This window comes from Petromyzon marinus, chromosome 39, assembly GCF_048934315.1.
Source record: "Petromyzon marinus isolate PM22_M1 ecotype Great Lakes invasive population chromosome 39, UKy_Petmar_22M1.pri1.0, whole genome shotgun sequence".
Lineage (NCBI taxonomy): Eukaryota > Metazoa > Chordata > Hyperoartia > Petromyzontiformes > Petromyzontidae > Petromyzon > Petromyzon marinus.
In genome coordinates, this window is record NC_133705.1 from 902,376 (window position 1) to 923,580 (window position 21,205).

The window sequence follows — 21,205 nt, forward strand, 5'->3', positions numbered from 1 at the left end:
TGTGATGGTGGTGTAAGTGAGGTGATCGGATGCCATGGTGGTCCCCATCTTTAAGAAGGGAGACCGCACAGACTGTAACAACTACAGGGGCATCTCACTCCTCAGTGTGCCGGGAAAGGTCCTGGCAAGGATTATTCAACACTGCCTTACCAGGCATGCTGAGGAGAGGCTTGTGGAGCCCCAATGTGGTTTCAGGAAAGGGTGGTCCTGCACAGATGCCATATTTTCTGTCCGTTTGCTAAAGCAGCGGTGTAGGGAATTCCAACAAGACCTACATCTCTGCTTTATTGACCTGGTAAAGGCCTATGACACCATCAGTAGGCCTGGGCTCTGGGTTCTTCGTGCTTTCGGAGTCCCTGACCCGCTGCTCACGATCTTTAAGGACCTTCATTATGGTGAGCGGACCCGGGTAAAACTACATTGCCGGGAGTCGGAGTCATTCCCTGTTCACCTTGGGGTCCGACAGGGATGTCCTCTGGTTCCAACATTATTTAACATCTATTTCGACCACGTAGTTCGTGAGGCCTTCAGTAGCTGTACCGGAGGAATTTCCATCTGGTACAGATACAGTGGGAGGCTGATCAATGCCCGGATGCCGTTAAGGGATGGCTCCCTATTGGTCAACCACGTTATGTATGCCGATGACGTGATAATTGCGGCTCACTCAGAGGAGGAGTTGGAGGTGCTGCTGCTAAAACTGGAGTGTGCCACTAAGAGGTGGGGCCTTACGATCAGCCCCACCAAAACGAAGCACCTGCCTGGGTATTTTGTACCATCGGGCACTCCACCTCCACAACTCCCAATCGGTGATGGGGCAGTTGTGGAGAGAGTGGAAAGTTTCCCATACCTGGGCAGTGTGCTCATGACCGTCTCCGGTTTAACAGCAGAGGTCTCACTCCGAATCAGTCGAGCGGCATTATCTTTTCAGCAGTTGCGTAACGCTGTGTGGAAGCTACCTGGTCTGTCGCTCCACACGAAGCTTCGGGTCTTCTCAGCCACAGTCATTCCCTCCCTTCTCTACGCTTGTGAAACGTGGACCCCCCTAATGGAACATCTTTGCCGGTTAGAAACGTTGAGGCTGGCCTGCCTCCGATCAATCCTGGGTTTAACCAGGCTGGATTGTGTGAGGAGCTCACAAATCCTCGAAAGATCTGGACAAAGCCCCATCAGTGAGCTCCTCCGGCAGGCAAGGCTGCGTTGGCTGGGCCAGGTAGCCCGCATGCCCAATCACCGCATGCCCAAGCAGCTTTTATTTGGCCGGATCGAGGGGGCTTAATGGACGCAGCACGGGCTAGAGAAGAGATGGAATGATGTGGTACAGCAGGATGTGGAGCTGAGTGGACTTGCCGATAACTGGTACCAGCTGTGTCAAGATCGGCCTCTGTGGAAGAGGCTCGTGAAGGACGCTACTGGGCAGTTGGAGGCAGTCGCCCTCCAACAACAACGGAGAGCGCAGGAACGACGCTCACAACAACGAGCAGAGCGCCGGATGGCTAAAGCACAGCAAGTTGGCACAGTAAGGGGCACAGGTGGTGCATCAGCCAGTCATCTCAGTCAGTCGACCTGTGGCACCTGGGTCTGCCCCGTGACCTCCTGCCAGCGGGCGGGCATTCGACACTTCACGTGGCCTCAAGGTGCACATGGCCTGGCACAAGCGTCGTGGTGACATCACCGCCACTTAGTGGCGAATGGCGATTGTTGTTGTTGGTGTTAGTGATGGTGGAATTTTTGTTGCTGGTGTTAGTCGTGGTGGTGGTAGTGATGGTGGTATTATTGGTGCTGGTAGTGGTGTTCGTGGTGGTCTTAGTGGTGGTGTTAGTGTTGGTGGTATTATTGGTGGTGGTGTTAGTAGTGGTGTTAGTGATGGTGTTAGTGGGGTAGTGTAGCGGTTAGCGCGCTGCGCTAAGAACCTGGCGACCTGGGTTTGATTCCCGCTCACAGCCAACATTGGTGACGATTATCTGAACTGGTCCTGGGACTCACCCTAGATCGACTCAGCCTTAAATGAGTACCTGGTGCGAGGTGCAAACATTGCCACTGGGGAGACAAAGGCGGCCGGGCGTGGTGTTGGCCACCCACCCCCTCGTGTGCCGTGCCGGCCTTCATAGGTGCTCGCGGACAGCACTTGCCCCAACAGTCTGTTAAGGCTATGCGGGGGATCTTTGTCTTTGTTCGTGGTGTTAATTGTGGTGTTAGTAGTGGTGTTCGTAGTAGTGGTGTTCGTAGTGGTGGTGTTCGTAGTGGTGGTGTTCGTAGTGGTGGTGTTGGTGGTGTTAGGAGTAGTGTTAGTAGTGGTGTCCGAACAGAGGAGCAACGCTCACGACAACAACCTTTGAGCCGGGCATCTAAAATGCAGCAAGTTGGCACAGTCATCTCAGTCAGACAACTCATGGCACCTGGGTCTGACCTGTGACCACCTGTCAGTGAGCCTTCGGCACTTCACGTGGTCTCAAAGTGCACCTGGCCTGGTACAGGCGCCGTGGTCACATCACCACTACTTAGTGGCGAATGGCAGTTGTTGTTTTTTGTGTTTTTCGTATTGTGTGTGACTGGTGAGAATGTGAGTCCGTGTTGATGAGAGTCCCCATTGTGACGTGACGTGGGTTTAGACGTGGGTGTGTCATGCCCCTTCAACTCTGCATGTCCCTCGCCTCTGTCTGCCGCTCTCCACGCAGAGACCCGGACCGCGCGAGAGACACCGTGAGCTCTGAGCACCCTCGTCTGAAAGTTGCTACCATGGAGGTACATGTGGCTCCTCGACTCGTGTGGTGAAGTATGGGTGGACGTGTGTTCTCCCCTCTGCGTGTGCCTACCTGTCATCTGTATACCTGGGTGTGCTTCTCCTTGCCCGCCTAAGTGTGTGCGCGTCTATCAGAGTGTCTCTCCGCGATCCTGTTGGTGTACGTGCCCGTCTACGCGTGAGCATCTACACCGCTGTTATCTATCCACTGATGGATGAACGCCTCCCTCCCTGAGACCCTACTACCCCTCACATCCTGTGATGGAATAATCCGCCAAGCGCCGATTTCGTCGCACCATCTCTCTGGCGGCTCTCCTCTCTGATGTGTTCTGTTCCTTGGTTGTCGCTCCATTATTATTCTTAACCATGAGCCATTGTTGTCCCTCCTAGCCATGGCTCGTCCGGCCCGAGTCCCACTCACTCCTCTTAACAGTTTGAACGATCCCATTGACCTGCGTGTGACCTCGAAATCCACGCGTCTTTCATTGTAAATCCAAGCATGGCAACTGATATTGGCCAAATATCCCAACGCTGAGAACTGGCAACATCTCGGCAGGACCCTCCTGAATGTGGAGCCCAGGATGTCAGAGATGCTGGCTCAGTGCTCGGCCACTGCACTTGCTCCAACATCTTAATCAAGCCCATGTGGTGGACCTTTGTCTTTGCGTGTGTAGATCAGCCGAGCTGGAGAGGCTCGGAGTAACGGCGAGTCTTGCACCACGTGGAGTGCGCTGTCCTCAGCGCGCACCGGCTCCATCCGCAGCAAATCGCCACAAGGTAAGAACAGAAATGAGTGACGTCAAGATGGCCACGCTGAATGGTGGGACATCACGACGGTCATGTTTCAAGGGGGACGTCACAGTGACCATGATGCATGGGGGACTTCACGGTGGCCATGTTGCATGGGTGATGTCCCGTTCGAATTTTGCCGTTCTCTCGTCTAACACCGGCGAGACACGGTCATAAAGAAGGCTGTCTCTGGTGCAGGCCAGTCAGTTTCAAAGACAATGCCTATATATTATCGGAGCATGTTTGTTTGCATATTTTTCCACAAGTACGTGTGGTAAATGCAGACTTGATGCCTTGCAAAAGGTATCTATTTGGTGTTTGAACATATTAACACCTGTTTTTGTGCCAGAAAGGGTAAAAGCTATTCTTATTTTTTATAAAATCCTTCTTGCATATCTGTGTTATATTTATCTAATTCATTAACCCCGTTTTCAAACCCAAGCAACCTAAGATGTCCTCAGAGCTGCATATAGCTGGACATCGAACAAAGATGGTCACTGCATGGCACGCTTTCAGATGTGCTTCTGCAGTCATCTGGATCACCGACAGCTGTTTTTATTCTCTTGCCTGCAGCAATCCTGGCTCTCTTTGGCCCACAAATGACCCACCGGGAGAAGCTGGAGCTTGTCGCCATACAGAAAGTATGGTACTTTGCACTCAGCAACAGATCCCGGGGACACAACAACGATGGATACGACGACCACGAACATCATTACATTCCGGTGAGACTCGCCACAAAGCCCCCGCCGTGGGGGCGGTCACAGGGCGCAGCAGTCGCGGGGTTCGTGGCTTCTTGTCATTGCAACTTAAGCACCAACCAACTAGAGAAAGCACACGTGCACTCTCCCACACACTTCACAATCAGAAGTTTATTTCCCAAGTTAAGCCCATTGAGCTAAAGAGCTTTTTTTAGGGTGACTCGGCCAGCAGACATCAGAGCATTCCACAATTACAGATTTAAGAAAGCCAAACACTTAATAAAAGCAATTATTTCGTAAAATAATGCTCACATGTTGTGATTTTCAAAATATAGTCAGTCTAAATTTGTGTAATTTTGTGCAGGTCCACCATGAGCACCTTCACTACCGCTATGAGGTGCTGAAGAAGATTGGGCGCGGAGGTCAAGGCCAGGTGATCCGGTGCCTTGACCACAAGATGAACACCCTGGTGGCCGTGAAGATCTTGGTATCACCATTGAGGTAAGAATTCATAGTGGTGTCGTCACAAGGACGACGTTGTTGTTACGTCCAGTGCTGTGGGCGGCCGTGTGATGAGGTGGTGACAACTCGTGCCTCACGTAGAGGGTCCCCGGTTCGACTCCTGACTCGGGTGCCCTCCTGTGTGGAGTTTGTATGTTCTCCCCCTGTTCTGGATCAGTTCACTCTTACATTACATTAAGTCTTCATTTAACCTAGTAGAGGCATTCCTGAAAAGTGCCACGTTAAGGGAAAGCACATTAAGCAAACATAATATCCCCATATATAATGTAACGATAAAGTTTTGCAAGATATAATACATGCACACAGTGATGTGAAGAGACCAATAACGGAGGGCATGCTGTCACGTCACGTGATCATTCCGCATTCCGCCTACTGTGTCATACCGCTCAGCTGTGCAATTTTATAGCGGGCACATTCCACGTTATAATGGGCGCTTTCCTGCATTAGAACAGAAGCATTCCGGATTATAATGGGTGCGGTCCGCGTTATAACGGGAGCCTTCCACGTTATCATGGGCACGTTCCACGCTATAAAAGGCGTGTTCCACACTGTAATGGAGTTGTCCCATGTCATAACGGGCGCGTTCCGTGTTATAACGTGTGCGTTCTGCGTTATAGCAGCTACATCATGGGACCTCCTTTGCCAGTACCAAAATATACTCCCAAAGGAGGTCCCATGATGTAGCCATTCACCCCGAGCTCTCATTACTCTGAAAACGCTTGTCTTTGTGCTGTACGCCTTTTGGCGTCGCCTGGTCTAACACCGTTTTTGAGACGAGGCTCAAAAGAAAGGTGTTTCTGGTGTGGACCAATCAATTTCAAAGACAATGCATATATTATCAGAGTATGTTTTTTGTTTGCATTCTGACCACAAGTATTGTGGTTAATGCAGACATTATTCCTTGTAAAAGGTTTAAGTTTGGTGTTTTAACATCTTAACACCTGTTTTCTTGCTAGAAAAAAGGAGAAAATATATTCTGATATTTTGGTACTGGCAAAGGAGGTCCCATGATATTCCACGTTATAATGCCTTGCTCTGTGAGAGCCACATTCAGTCACGACTCAGCTGTGGCTCAGTCTCTAAAACTCAGGCTCAGCTCTAGCTCAGCCGTGGTTTGGCCCAGGCTTGAGCCGCTCAGCTGCTGTTAAAGATACACGAGTGGCTCAGCCGTGGCTTGGCTCAGCTCCTGGGAATCCTGAGTGTGGCTGGGGCCATGCTCGGAGTCGGTTCAATTCACACATTAGGGAATCACTACGTTCAGGCAGCACCCCAAACCCCCTTCTATCCCTTGCTTATTTGATCCTCTTCCCGATCCTTTCTGGAACCTTCCATGAGCGCACTACCGGAACTCACAATGCCATTACACTTGGGGAACTAATATTTATTTATTAATTCTGAATAGAATTTGTTTCTGGTCATTCCTTTAGCAAGTCTAATTCATGATTCATTTGTGGATTTTCTCTGCACAGCTCCAAGCATGATAAATTTCAGAGAAAGGAGCTCCAGATGGCTCTGGAACTTCAGGGCGAGGGCAGTGATGAGGAGTACAACGTCATCAAAGTCCTGAACCATTTTGACTTCAGAGGACACCACTGCATTGTCCTGGAGCTGTTGAAGTACGTACCATGTGTTCCCACCGCCCCCCCCCCCCCCCATAGCGTGGTTAACTTCATTAGCTAAACTAAAACTTTTATTTAACAGGTAAAGCCCACTGCCCTATCAGTTATTTTTCACAAGTGGCCTGGCTACAAATGATAGCTAAAAAAAGTGGCTGATGTGGAAATGTATAGTAGCCAAATACTCTAAAAGCAAGTTTCTAAATGTGGAGGGACAAACCAGAGAACCCGGAGAAAAATCCACGTGACCAGGGGTAGAACATGCAAACTCAAAATATACATGCGTCACGGTCGGGATCAAAGCCCCGATCTCTTCCACACCAGGGGAGGGTGATAACGTCACACCACCGGGGCTAGATGTTACTTTTGGGATTCCTGTGCCACCCACGCATTGTGATACTGTGGAGCTGTCATGTGTCCCGGGTGCACGAGGCAACGCCTCTTTTCTCAATCAGCCCCGCCCACTTTTATATAGCCACGCCTCCACTCGATCAGTGCAGTGGTAATGCTTGAGCCCCTCGGTGAAAATCCCTGAGTTCGATTCTCAACTCGGACGCCTTTCTCTGTGGAGTTTGTATCTCCTAATGGATAATTCCACCACCCGGAAACAGAGCCAATGAAAGCAAGTGGACAAATGTGCTAACTGATTTGGTTTATCAGCAAACCGATGACCTAAACCCACACTGAGCTATGAATCATATTAGTCGTGAATGTGCAAATAGAATATTAATATTGTCGTTATCAGAATCCACGCAGTATTGCAGGGTATGACACTGACGCTGCTTCGTTGTTGTCATTGTTGTTGCTGCTGCTGCCTCTTTCACAGGGAGAGCCTCTATGATGTGATTACGGAAGGGAGGCTCCGGAAATTGCACATGGGGATGGTGAAAACTTACACCAGGGGCATCCTCAAGTTCCTTTGCCACACCAAGGCCAGGAGCATCATCCATGCAGACATCAAGCCAGTGAGTGGACACAGCATTCAGCGCGACTTTGTTCCGGAGTTGTGTCATTATTGGGGACTCGGTCCATAGAGAAAACTAACCACGTTGGTCACAGGGTCGATGTGTTAGCTCTGTCCGTCTATCTGGAAGGAAGCAGGGTCACGTTACCTCTGGTGATGATCTGGTATGAATTCAACTGTCGTGTAGAGTCGTGTCGCTATTGCGGGACTCACCACAGATAAAACCAGCAATGTAGATCACAGCGTTGCCCCAAACTTTGGGAAATACAAACCGGAGCTGAAAAGAATGAATTTCAAAACGTGCCAAATACGCGTTTGAACAGACAGCTGCTCATTGTCAGCTTCCCAAGACAAACGCGCGGTGGAAAGCGTCACGAAATCCGTGCGCCCTTGAGTGTGGTTTTTGGTCCGTAACTCGTTATCGGGCAGCTGTGAGCATCTATGATAAGTTGTCTATAGAGCTGCACCCTTTTACTTAGATGGTGCTTCAGAGAGCTTTAAATGTGATGAGCCTCGACTAACATCGCTCATCTTGACGCATTTGAAAGGGGCACCCCCAGTGGCAGCTGTCAGAAAACAGCGAATGTTGCACTTGACTCAAGGTTGATGACGGTGCTACGCCTCACCTAGTTCCCCTGTTTAGCTTGTACCGTGGTACGTAATTGATCCACTGCTGGCTGAATGCTATCGGCGTAACCTCCGAGTGTGAATTCCTTCTGCCTTTCTTCCTTTAGGAAAATGTTCTACTCAAGGATACCGTGACTGGCACCGTCAGGGTCACGGACTTCGGCACCAGCTTTTTTGTGAAAAGGCAACGTGAGTAACCTCACCTGGGTGTGAGTTTCTGCGTGTGGGTGTGAGTTTCTGCGTGTGGGTGTGTCTGTGTTCCAGTGTGTGTGTGTGTGTGCAAGTCTCTTAGTGTCTGTACATGTGACAGTGTGTGATAACGATGCTGTTCATGACACAGTGAGTATACACACACACGTACATATATATATTTGTTGTTGTTGTGCAGCTCTGCATGTTGGTGGGACCCTGCCATACCTATCTCCGGAGGTATTGCTGGGCTACAGATTAACGTGTGCAGTGGACATGTGGGCACTGGGCTGCACAGTGGCGGAGTTGGCGACCGGCAGGGAATTATTCCATTCGGACAGCCGCGACGACCACCTCCCGTGCTGCATGGAGGTATTTCCAACTGGGCGTTCACCCGCTCGTGATTCCCCCCTCCTTCCTTGAAGTTGTAGGCTATGGGGGGGGGGGGGCCAGGAGAGGGGGGGCGATTGGCTACTTGGTGATCTGGCGAATGGCAGCCATCGTATGTTTTATGTGTGTACACGTGTGTGTCTGTACGTGTGGGGGGAGCAGTGGTGTAGCGGTTAGCGTGCTCAGCTACAAACCCGGTAATGCGAGTTTGATTCCAATTCACGGCCAACATCAGTGATGATTATCTGAACCGGTACTGGGCATTCCCTAGTACAAATCAGCCTCAAATGAGTACCTGGTGCCGTGTGTACCTGCTTCAATATGGCCAACCATCCCCTCTCTGTGTGTGCCACAGTCCTGGCCCTCAACAGGTGCCGCTACTGTTGCTGCTGCTGTTTCTACTCACTACTAAAAGCACTTGCCCCTACAGTCTGCTGCGGCTACACGGGTGACTTTTGCCTTTATCTCAACCATGTGCAGATCCTCGGGTTGCCTCCAAGATGCATGATGGATGCAGCTCCTGACGGAATGCACTACTTTGGTGAGTTGAAGGGTGGGGCGAGCAACCGGCCGGATTCAGTGTTAGGGTGTGGCCTGGAGCTGTTGTAGTTCTTTTTGGGGGGGTAACCATGGGGGGGGGGGCCTCTTTGTATTTTCAATTCCTTGGGTGAGTGGGTGGGTAAATGGGCGCGTGGGCAAGTGGGTAGATGGGCAAAGTGGTGGTTGGTGACTGTGTGTCTCTCCTGCTGTGCATGTCTCCTGCAGATCGTTTGGGCATGATGTTCTCCCCAGTCAAGAGAAGGGTGCCAGGGAGCTTGTCACTTCACGGGGCACTCAAAAGCCACGACCCGGAGTTTGTTGACTTTGTCAGCTCCTGCCTGCGGTAAGAATCATCCCCCACCACCTCCCCCCTCCCCATGAGGATTTCTCCCACCAAGGTGATCAACGAACGCCCTCCACCGATCACCAGGAAGATGTGGAGCTGAGTGAACCTGCCGATAACCAGTACCACCGGTGTTAAGATCGCCCTCTTTGGAGGTCCGTTAAAGATGATCCTCGGCAGTGCGAGGCTCAGGGCATTTTTAGAGTACTGCGTATTGAAGGATTGCCGCTGCTACCGCGACTACCGCTGATGCCGTGCGATCCTGCACCTCGTGGGAGAAGGGAAGGAACGTCAATCCTCTCACCACGCCTCTCTCACCACGTGCGCTGCGTGTGACCCCGGTGCGTCTCTCAACAGATGGGATCCGGATTGTCGCATGACGCCAGCGCAGGCGCTGGGTCACAGCTGGCTCCGGACCGTGGCCACCAGCACCACCAGCAACGCCACCGCCATCACCATTGCTGCTCCTGGCAGTGTACAGTGTTTTGGAGCTGCTGAGCGACGGTAAGCCATGAGCTGCTTGTCCAATGTTCAAGGCAGTCCATAGGGAGGTGTGGGGCCCGGGGCAAGTCACAATTAAATCGGAAGTATTACCAACAATACAGGGGTTGTTTCGGTTAGATCGCATAGATATACATGTGTTGTTAAACTCACCACCACCCAACACAGCCAATTAGTAAGGTGTATCATGTAAACAAAATGTGCCAATTAGTTACTAGATCAGCACACCAGTGTGTTGGAAAGTAAACCCACCACATTTACTATTCGAATACGACATTTTGCCGGGGATTGCAACCAGCCTCATAAGGTGACGGCCAGAATTGTGGAGAAATACTCCTGTTTCGGTCTTAAATAGTGATAAATGTGAATGTGATGTCATCATTTGTGAGCCAATCTGGTGCGAAAGCCTACGTGTTAAAAAGACATTTTACGTCTGACACCGTAACATCGAAGCACAGGGCCGCCAAAAGCACGGTGCCTGGGGCGGTTTCCCCAGTACACCGTACCCGGGGGACGGCTCTGCTCCTGTTAATGTATTTACATTTATTACTACTACCCTTATTTAGCCAGCATGAGCCTCACTCAGTCTCAAGACTCTTTTTCAGTAGAGTCCTGCCAAGTTGTTTGCAGTACAGAACAAATTTGCTTTTGCTACTGCTGCTATGCGATCCCAATTGAGTGATTTGGAGGTTCAATTTCTAACACTGGCGAGGATGTCCATCCAACACTGGTTGCGTTGCGTGTGTCAGGGTTCAGTTACGTGGAGGAAAATGCCAAACCCAAAGGAATGAAAGTTACATTTTAATGTACAATTTTATTGAGGGACTGTGTGTTGTCTTGGTGGGGTCTGGGGCTGTTTTGTTGATGTTTTGCTGCCTTGCCCAAGTTTACATTTAGTGTTGAAAATCTGGCCGGATTTTATGTACTTTGTGCTTATGTGCTCAATTTTTTGTGACTTGCTTACATTTTTACACGTTGCACTCCTTTTGTTTGTTGTTGTAACTTGCTGACCCTGTGCCTCGACTGCATATCTGTGAAGGAAGAGCTTCATAGCTTATCGGATTCCTCTTCATCCAGTCTAAATAATGTATTCTGATTTTGGAAACCAATGCAGGACAAAACGGGGGGGGGGGGGGTAGAACACACTCCACATTCCACACGGAGAAGTGGCCCAAGTATGGGAATCAAACCCAGGTCCCTCTTTGACCGAGTTCCAGCCCTGCTGCCTGCAAACGAACACATGTACAGTTCAAACCCCACGTATACATTCAGTTATATACGGATGTATTTTTATAATTGGTTCCTGGGTGAGGACAAATAATGAGGCAGCCATATCTTTGCCATGTTGGCCTTCATCCAGTGTGATATCGCAAGACTAATGCCCATTCTGTAACCAGACCCACGATGGGCATGGTATGCTGCATTATTGCAGCGTTATTAACCTGGTTAATCTATCTCCGCACACAGTTAGTCCGTACGCGGATGATGGTGGGGGGGGGGGGGGGGACTGCGATCTCTGCTGTAGCAGGAAGTTGGAACGGTGTCGTGCGCATCTCTTCACAGAGCGGAGCCGGCGCTGCCCCCATCCTCCGCGTTTGCCCTGGCCTCTAAATGTAAGCTGACGGGTGTGGTGGAAGAGGAGACCCTGGTGGAGGAGCTCGTGGTGCAGGGAGAGGAGACCCTGGTGGAGGAGCTGGTGGTGCAGGAGGAGACCCTGGTGGAGGAGCTGGTGGTACAGGAGGAGGAGACTCTGCTGGAGGAGCTGGTGGTGCAGGAGGAGACCTGGGTGGAGGAGCTGGTGGTGCAGGAGGAGACCCGGGTGGAGGAGCTGGTGGTGCAGGAGGAGACCCGGGTGGAGGAGCTGGTGGTGCAGGAGGAGACCTGGGTGGAGGAGCTGGTGGTGCAGGAGGAGACCCGGGTGGAGGAGCTGGTGATGCAGGAGGAGGAAACCCGGGTGGAGGAGCTGGTGGTGCAGGACGAAGAGGAGATGGGGGGGGAGACAGAGGAGGTGGAGACGAAGAAGGAGCAGGAGATGGTGGTGCAGGAGATGGTGGTGGAGGAGGAGATGACAAGGAAAGAGGATCAGGCGATGGTGATGCAGGAGGAGAAGAGGAAGCGAGGGGGCCTGGCCCGCATAGGGAGAACCATCCGTGCACTCCTCCGACGCGCGCTGCTGTGTGGTGGCCGGTCCACCACACAGTAGAGGTGGTGGTCATGGATAGTTGTGAACCACGACCACTATCACCACACCCACCACGCACACTCCACACATACACCCCCCTGTGATACCCACCACCCACCACACACACCCTGCACCCACCCACCCCGTGACACCCACCACACACTACACAAAGAGCTAGGGGTTTAGAGGGTTAGGGGTTTATAAAGTTATGGGTTTAGAGGTTTTGGGGTATTTTGGGGATACGGGGTTTATATGTTTAGGTATTTTGAGGGTTATAGGGTTTAGGGGTTGAGAGTGTTAGGGGTTTAGGGGATTCTAGAGTTAGGGGTTTAGAGGGTTAGGGTTTTAAGGGTAAAGGGGTTTAAAGGGCTAGGTGTTTAGAGGATTAGGCTATTAGGGGTATAGGGGTTTAAAGAGTTAGGGGTTTAGGGGTTCAGAGGGTTATGGTTTTAAGGGTAGAGGGGTTAAGAGGGTTAGGGATTTAGAGGGTTTTGGGTTTAAAGATTTTGTGTTTAAGGGTTTAGGTTAGGGGTTCAGTGGGTTAGAGGTTTGGGGGTTTATGGGTTAGGATTTTAGAGGGTGATGGGTTTAGACTGTTATGGTTTTAAGGGTAAAGGGGTTTTGAGGGTTGAGTTCTAGAGGGTTACAGTTTAGAAGGTTGTGGTTTTAGAGGGTTCTCGATTTAGAGAATTAGGGGTTTATGGGGTTTGATTGTTAAAGGGTTAGTGGTTTAGAGGGTTAGGAGTTTATAAGGTTATGGACTTAGGGGTTTAGAGGTTTTGGGGCTTTTAGGGGGTAAGCAGTTTAGAGGTTTGGGTGGTTTTAAGGGTTATGATGTTTAGGGGTTGATCATATTAGGGGTTTTGAGGGTTAGGGTTTTAGTGGGTTAAGGGTGTAGAGGGTTAGGGGATTAGAGGGTGAGGGGTTTAGAGGGTTGGGGTTTTCGGAGTATTTGGGTTAGGATTTCAAAGGGTGAGGAGTTTAGACGGATAGGGTTTTAAGGGTGAAGGGGTTGAGGTTTTTATTTAGTAGAGTTTAGAAGGTTATGGGTTTAGAGGGTTAAGGGTTTAGAGTTACTGTCGGTGTTTAGAGGTTTAGGGGGTTTATGGGTTTTGATTGCTCGGTGTTGTGGTTTACAAGGTTACGAGTTTTAGAAGGTTTTGGGTTTAGAGGTTTCAGTGTTTCGGGGATTAGAGGTTTATAAGGTGAGGGGTTTAAAGGGTTATGGTTTTACAGGTTTAGGGGTCTAGACAGTTTGGGGTTTAAGGGTTTAGAACAGGGGTGGGCAAATTTTTTGACTCGCGGGCCACAATGGGTTCTAAAATTTGACAGAGGGGCCGGGCCAGGAACAGATGGATGGAGTGTTTGTGTGAACTAATATAAATGTCGTGTAAAAATAATAACATGAAAGGATTTGGCCTTTAACAGGTAGCAAAGCATTTATTTGCAAGGCAATTTAACAAATTGCATGAACATGAACTATACAAAAACATGTCGTAACTCCCGGTCAAAGTGCGCCATCTAATGGGGAAATGGGGGCATTACAGGAGAAAGGTAAAATTTAATTTAATAATAATTGTACAAGTTCGGCGGGCCGGATTAAAAATCCCAACGGGGCCGTATACGGCCCGGGGGCCGTACTTTGCCCATGTCTGGTTTAGAAGGTTAAGGGTTTAGACAGTTAAGAGTTTTTGGGGTTTATGGGTTAGGGTTCTAAAGGGTGAGGTGTTTAGACGGTTGGAGTCTTCAGGGTAAAGTCCTTTATAGGATTTGGTGTTTAGAGGGTTAGAGTTTAGAACGTTTTGAGTTTAGAGGGTTTAGAGGTTTATGGGTTTCGATTGTTAGAGGTTGAATGGTTTAGATGGTTAGGAGTTGAGGAGGTTATAAGGGTATGTGTTTAGGGGTTTAGAGGTATAGGGGTTTCAAGGGTTAGGGATTTAGAGTGTTAGGGGTTTAGTGGTTAGAGAGTTTAGAGGGTTTAACACCTAGACTTTCACAACTAATATTGGGTTAGTCTCCAACACTAAATGGCACTTTTTGTTGATGTGACAAATTTTCCTAATTGGCTGTGTCGGGTGGTGGCTGGTTTAATGACACATTTATATTTACACAATCTAACCCCAAAAAAACATTTATGGGTTTAGAGAGTTAGGGGTTTAGTGGGTTATGTGTTTAGAGGGTTAGCATTTTAGGGGTATGGGTGTTTTAAGGGTTAGGCATCTAGAGGGTTAGTTCTTTAGAGGGTTGGGGTTTAAATGTGTTGGGATTAGATTAGGGATTTAGGGTTTTAGAACGTTAGGGTTTTGAGGGTTAGGGTTTTAGAAGTTGAGGATTTAGAAGGTTATGAGTTCAGAGGGTTAGGGGTCTAGAGGGTTAGTTCATTAGAGGGTTGTGGTTTAGATTGGTTGGTATTTAGAATATTAGGGATTTAGGGTTTTAGAAGGATAGAGTTTCAAGGTTAAGAGGGTTAGGGATTCAGAGGGTTGAGGGTTTGGTTTTTAATGGCTTCGAAGGTTAGGGTTAAAAGACTAAGGGGTTTGGAGAGTGAGGGGTTTTTGGTGGGTTAGGGTTTTAAGGGTAAAGGGTTTGAGAGGGTTAGCGGTTTAGATGGTTATGGGTTTAAATGGTTAGGGATTTAGATAGTTACGAGGTTTAGAGGGTTTTATTTGTTCGAGGTTTAGTGGTTAAGGTCTCTGTGCGAGTCCAACAGGTTTATTTTAGTCTATGGTAAGATAAAAACAGTTCAGTTTAATTTGTATATATTTAAACAATTTGTTTACCTTTCCTGTCGTGTTTTTGTATTGTATTTTTGTTATGTTCTGACCCGCCCGATTGGACGTCTGTGAAAACAGATCGTCATAGCTCATCAGATTCATCCAGTATAAATAAATATTCAGATTAAAATTCTATTGACCTCTGTGCGAATCTATGGATTTCTGTGTGAGTTTTTGGGTCTCTTGAGTGTATGGATCTCTGTGTGAGGCTATTGGTCTCTGTGCATGTCAAAAGGACTCTGAGTGAGTCTATGGGGTTGCCGTGTGAGTCTGAGTGTCTGTAGGAATGCATGGGTCTCTGTTGGAGTCTATGGGTTTCTGGGTATGGTTGTTTGTGCGAGTTTTACATGCATAAATGGAACTTAAAAAGGCCATTGAGGGTTGCAGAATCCAAATTGAATATTAAGTTCCCCGCAGTGCAAGCCAGCTCGCTAGTCGTGTCATCAAACAGCCCCTGTAATTCTTTATAATAATAAAAGACTTACTCCAAGAAATCCACACAGTAAGGTCCTGAATTGGGGTTTTATTTTATAATCTTTGGTTTTATTCGGTTAAGTCACGTAGGTAAAAAATAAATTAAAATTAAATAAAAGAAAAAATTAAAACACGACGTTTCGAAGGCAACACAGGCTTCCGTCTTCAGGTGGAAACAGTCACAGCAAAAAATCGCTGCACCAAGTGGCGAGGCTCTGGGAACCTCTGGCTTATATTCAGGTTAAGGGAGGGGGGGGGGGAGGAGCCATGTAGGGGGACCTTAGTGGGGTGCGGGGCTGAGTTAATCCGTCTTTTGTTGTGTAGAGGGTGCGGGGGATGGGCCACTGTGTGTGTGCAATAGAAACGGAAAAAAATAGAAAAATTAAAGATCGGCAAGAATGTGCTGTAAGGGGGAAGTAGAAAAAAGGGAAATAGAAAGTTCGGAAGGAATATGCTTGGTATACCACTACTTGAAATTGCTGTTAGAAATTAGTTGACGTTTGGTATGATTTAAAACGTCCTTCCAGTGGTTGCTTAATTTGAAACTATCCTCTCGGTTGAAGGTATGCCTGTATTTGTATATCTGAATGGCTTGGTGAACACATCTCTGGTGATAACCTATAGGTTTACAGAGAACCTTGGTATCGGAGAAGACAATCTCATGATCACCCATAGCGTTGTGACAATGATCAGCCACAGCAGAAGAATTCGTTCTGCCGTGTTTCAAATCTGATTTGTGCTCGCGAATTCGGTCAGAGACATGTCGCTTTGTCTCCCCGATATAGCAATCACCACATGTACAACTCAATTTGTAAACCCCGGGGTACTGTAAGTCAGGAATGACATCCTTCACGGATGGGATAAGATCACGAATTTTGTGTACTGTATTGAACCGGACCTGGATCTTGTGTTTGTTTAGAATTTTGGAAATCTTTTTAGTAACGCCTGCTATATATGGTAGTGTGATGGTTTTGACCAGAGTATCAAGTGGTTGTTTCTGTATGGAGGGAGAAACAGCTTGGCGGATGGTACGGTCAGAATATCCGTTCCTTTTGAGGGCCAGGTGCACATGTTTTAATTCACTGGTCAGGTGGTGTTGGTCCGAAATGCAATGAACCCAATGGTATACAGTTTTGATGAGATCATTCTTTTGGGCTGGGTGGTGGTGGGAATCAGGCTTCAAGTAGGAATCTGTGTGGGTGGGTTTCCTGCAGACAGAATGCCCCAATGAGCCATCAGGTCTCCTCTGAAACAGAACATCTAAGAATGGTAGCTTGCCATCTTTCTCCACTTCCATGGTGAATTTGATGGCGGGATTGTCTGGAATTGATGTGGTGTAGGAAAAGGTTCAAAGCTGGGAGGCTATGTGGCCAAATGACGAAAGTGTCATCCACATATCTCTTCCCCTGGGAAGGTCTGAGGGTGGAAGTCTGGATGGCGTCTGATTCAAATTTCTCCATGAAAATATTGGCTATCACTGGTGACAAGGGGGAACCCATGGGGGTACCCTCATTTTGTTTGTAGAAGGAGCCATTCCAAGTAAAGTAGGTATTGTTGAGGCAGTGCCTAACCAGTGCAGGTGTATCGGCGTCTAGTCCATGTTGGACCAAATTTTCAATTATTTCAATGGTATCAGGTACTGGGACCTTGGTGAACAAAGAGACCACATCGAAGCTGACAAGGATATCGTCAGGGGACAGTACAAGATCTTTGACCATAGAGACAAATTGGGCTGAGTTAAGTACTGCTGAGGCGGTCTTGCCAGTGAAAGGCAGCAAGGAATATGACAGAAAACGGGCTAGTCTATAGGTAGGGGAGTTGATTGTGGATACGATGGGTCGTAGTGGGGTGCCTTCTTTATGGATCTTGAGAAGACCATAGAATCTAGGGAGTCTTGCAGCAGAAGGTTTTAGGGAGGGACGTTTAGTTGGGTCGATTAGGGAGGTCGAACTTGTGATGATCTTGTTGGTTTTTATCGCTAGGCTATTGGTAGGGTCATTTTTAATTTTTGAGTAACTTCCATCGTTGAGCAGATTCTGGATTTTGTTGTTGTATGAATCTTTATCCATAATTACAGTACCGTTGCCTTTATCGGCTGAGAAGATGACTATATCACTTCTGTGTTTTTAAATTCGCGAGTTCAGAGCGTTCATTTTTGCTGATGTTACTAATGGGTTTCTTAGCATTCTTAAGAATAGTGGCTATTTCAGCTCTCGCAACGTCTGCTTGGATGTGTCCCACGCCTTTGAGGGCTACATCGACCTGAGAGATGATATCATCTACTGGTATGTGTTTTGGGGTGACAGCAAAATTCAGTCCCCTAGCCAGTACTGTTTTCAGATTGTCCGAAATCGGCGTGCTACTCTGATTAATGACGATTTTGTTGACGTCGAGTTTTGTTACACGTGGAACTGGGTTCTTCTTTAATAGCTGGTTGAATTTAGAAATCAGGTTAGCTTTACATTTGATTGACAGTGAATCAGCAGAAGAAGCAGTCATGTTGTCTATGTGATTCCAATCCGCACCAACCGGCATGTGCACCCACATGTATACCACCTCTACACCGTTCATCATGCTAGGTCAGCCAATCAAATGCTAATTTTTATGCTAATTCCTTTGTCAAGGCACCTTGTTTCCTCGCACACAGCTTAACGGTCACGGTCTGAGCGTGGCTGTGTTTCACTCCAGCGCTGTCCTCGAGACAGCCTGGTTCCTTCACCTGATGAAGGCCGCTTGTGTTGTGGCCGAAACGTCGTGATTTTTGTTGTTTTATTATTTACCTACGTGACTTTACCGAATAGAACCAAAGAGTATGGATCCTTGCAGTCACGAAAGCTTTAAATCTAGAATTGATCACCTCTACGGGGAGGGCTTTCACCTATCTGTTAGAGCTTTTAACAGACAACGGGACAAGAAGTCACAGCTCATCGAGACGCTGACCTTCCTCAAAAGATGCCGCGATCACAAGGTAATACCCATCGCTTTCACACTCATTTCTTCTGCTGTATCTTCTCCGAATTCTAAACAGATTCTGTTTAAGGCCAGCCTATCTTAAATCTCAGAGAGGATAAGGCTACTCCGATTTGAACTCGATACTTTAGACAGGACTCTCCTACAAGCTCATTTAATGTTAACACAAAAAATGTCACCTTCTGATTGGAATCACATAGACAACATGACTGCTTCTTCTGCTGATTCACTGTCAGTCAAATGTAAAGCTAACCTAATTTCTTTCTGATTGGGAGGGGGTCAAATATATAACATTTTTGACATGCTTTTTTTCTGGATTTTGTTGTTGTTATTCTGTCTCTCACTGTTCAAATAAACCTACCATTAAAATTATAGACTGATAATTTCTTTGTCAGTGGGCAAACGTACAAAATCAGCAGGGGATCAAATACTTTTTTCCCTCACTGTATATATAAATAAATAGTGCATATTTAGTGTATTATTGAGTGCATGTTTACGTGCTCTAACCCAAAAATCTCGATTATGGACTCAAAAAACCGCTGGGAGACTTCTCACTCAGACCCGTAGCAAGACGATATCGCCCCAATATTCAAATTGTTCAAATATCCCCCGAACGAGTCCAGGATCAATTTAAAGATCATACTCGGCATTCTGAAGGTCCTCCGTGGTCTGACAATGATCACGTTGCCATGTTTACGCTTCTTACAAATATTTTTGCCCCGTTGAATCGATCACCAAACCCAAGTGACGGTAATGTTACGGTAAAAAAAATCTCAGTGGGTGACCTCTGGGCAGAGCATGACCTTGCAAACAGACGACCAATCGAGTGAAATAAACATGGGAAACGCACCTCGATGAACAGGCTGACTTCCCTGTGTGTTTGGACAAACTCATTCATCACAGGCAAAACGAACATGTCCCGAATGCCCACGTCCTTCAGGAACTGCATCTGGAGGTGTTGGCACACCAATTGCATCACCTAGCAAAAGAGGAAAACAGCAGGAACGACGTGAATACATCATCGCCATGCAGCAGTCTACGCCCGTCAATTTCTCACAGCGGTAGTAAGGTCCTTAGGTGTCTGGGAGCACAAGGCAGGTGCAGGTGGGTGAGTCATAATTTCCATCCCTGACGCCAAAACTTATTTCAGGTTGTGCAAGAGATAATGACATGGGTTAATTGTCACACAAGCCAATTAGAAAGCTGCCATGCTGTTAATGGTTAGTAAACTGAACTCACAGACCAGAGGTCGCTAAATGGGCACACCACAGTTAGCTGATCGGCAAGTCACGTGTGATGCAGCAAAGTGTGGCTTTCAGCCGGCTCTTCCAACACATCTGGTCAACGTGGAAAAGTAGAATATGGGACCTTCCTGGTGTGGACTAATCAGTTTCAAAGACAATGCATATATTATCAGAGCATGTTTGCATGTTCACCACAAGTACGTGTGGTTAATGCAGACAGTATTCCTTGAATGAGGATTCTGTTTGGTGTTTTAACATCTTGACACCAGTTGTATTGCCAGAAAGGGTAAAACCTATTGTTATATGGAAAAGTAGACCAAATACTCGTAAAGAGTTCGCTCTCATGAAAGTCTTTTCACCAGCGGTGGTGTGACCAAGCAATTGCAGAGCTGCACTTTTATATAAGTCAGGTCAGAGCCAGATACACATTGGAGGATAAACATCCCACGGTGGCTGGGCAATTGTTGTGCAATAATGTCAGGTCAAACTTACTTAGGATATTTACAGGTGCGTTTTATTCATGTCGTATATATTAATGCACACATTGTGTAGTAGTGGTATTATTATTAAACTCACCTTTAATGACGATGACCATAAACATGATTAAGAGTGTGACTATTAATGAATGTGCGACTGTACGATGTGGACGTAGCGGAGGGGCCCCCCACGGTGAGCGGTGACGCAACGCGCGCAGTGGCCCGCGTCACGTGGTTGACACCTCACGTGCACAGAGCGAGGCAGGCAGAGCCAGAGGGGGGCGGCGTTGCCTAGGCGACGTTGGCGTCCTCGCGGTCTACTCCACGGTCAAGCTGCGTGTCACTTGGTGACCCCCCCACCGCCTCTTACTGGACACCTGTGAGTGAGAGCTTGATAGCGCTTCGGATTTTGATTCCGAGTACAGTGTGCACAGCACCTGTACGGCGAGTCCTCGTTTAACGCAGTAGATGCGTTCCTGAAAAGTGCCGTGCTAAGCGAAAACTATTTCCCCCGTAATGAATGTCCAAGCGCAGTCAGAATTGGGTTACAAACAACTTGAGGGGACGCCGCCGTGTTACCGTCTCGTCTCGCTCAACCGCGCAGCTCAAGAAAGTAGTTCGGCGTCGACCGCTCACAAGTCGCCTTATGGCGGTGCGCGTTCCCTAAATGAAGGCAACCGCGTTATAGCGTGAACACGCGGGACAGACCCAGTTGTCGTGTGCGGGTCAACTCCCTGAGATAAACTTGCTGCCGACTTCATGCGTTGTATATGCCCAGTGCTCAGCCAATTGTTGTGAGCGTCGCTCCTCTGCCCTCTGTTGTTAATGGAGGGAGACTGCACCCAACTGCCAAGTATGATCCTTCGCGAGCCTCTTCAAAATGCTCATCTTGACACCGCTGGAAGCAGTCATCGACCTTGACCTCACCCCGCTTGCACCAATCGCACAACATCACAGCGTTGACTCTCAACTGTTGCTTGTGTAGAGGGGGTCAGATTGTCCAGACATTCGGTTGATACTAATAGGGTTTATTTGCCAGTATTGTAGATTATTTGAATTACATTTGCTTGGGCGTCAGGGTGGTGCAGTGGTCACGCCCGTGCATGGGATCTTCTGAAGGAGTGCCTGGTTTCGCTTTCCTAATTCTGGTCCCTTTCTCTGCAAGG